The sequence below is a fragment of the Solanum stenotomum genome, chromosome 6, assembly GCF_019186545.1.
Source record: "Solanum stenotomum isolate F172 chromosome 6, ASM1918654v1, whole genome shotgun sequence".
Classification (NCBI taxonomy): domain Eukaryota; kingdom Viridiplantae; phylum Streptophyta; class Magnoliopsida; order Solanales; family Solanaceae; genus Solanum; species Solanum stenotomum.
In genome coordinates, this window is record NC_064287.1 from 52341073 (window position 1) to 52341743 (window position 671).

The following is a 671-nucleotide window of genomic DNA, read 5'->3' on the forward strand; positions in this document are numbered from 1 at the left end:
TCATTTTTCACTCTTTTCATCCCCATTTTTCTTTCAGTTTCCTCTTTCATAGCCACCCTCAACTTATGGATGTTCCGTTAGTTGAGGTTCACAATACCCGATGTCAAGTCAGGGCCAAGATTGAAGTTACTTTTTACATTAGCCACCCTCAACTTAAGCTTTTGGCCTAAGTCAAAGTGTACATGTCCAAGGAGGGACCGGGGCCAACATAGTAGATTATGGAAAGGTGAGTTCGGGGTTTTAGAAAGAAATGGTTTATTTTTAGGCTCAAAGTTGGATCAAAGGGAACAATTATTTCATTTGGTTGACTCCTTCTAGGCAATTTATGGGTTTTTTTAAGAACAACGGCCTATGATCACTTCCTATTCTCTAGATTGAATTGTCTTAGCAGGACTAATCGGGCAAGTTCTAGTTTTGCACAAAACTGTTTGAACAGTCAACGATTCTCACCCACTCTTGGCACAAGTTTCATTATCAGATTATCAGACTACCCAGTTCAAGTTTCAGGTTTAATCATGCAATCAAGTCGATTGTTACTATGTCATACTCAGAGCCAACACAATCAGCAACTCGTAGCCTACTTCTAGCATACAACCCAGAATCTGGCGGGTATCATTTTTTTTAAGCCATGCCATCATGCTTCGTTCTGTATCATGCTTCTACACACACAA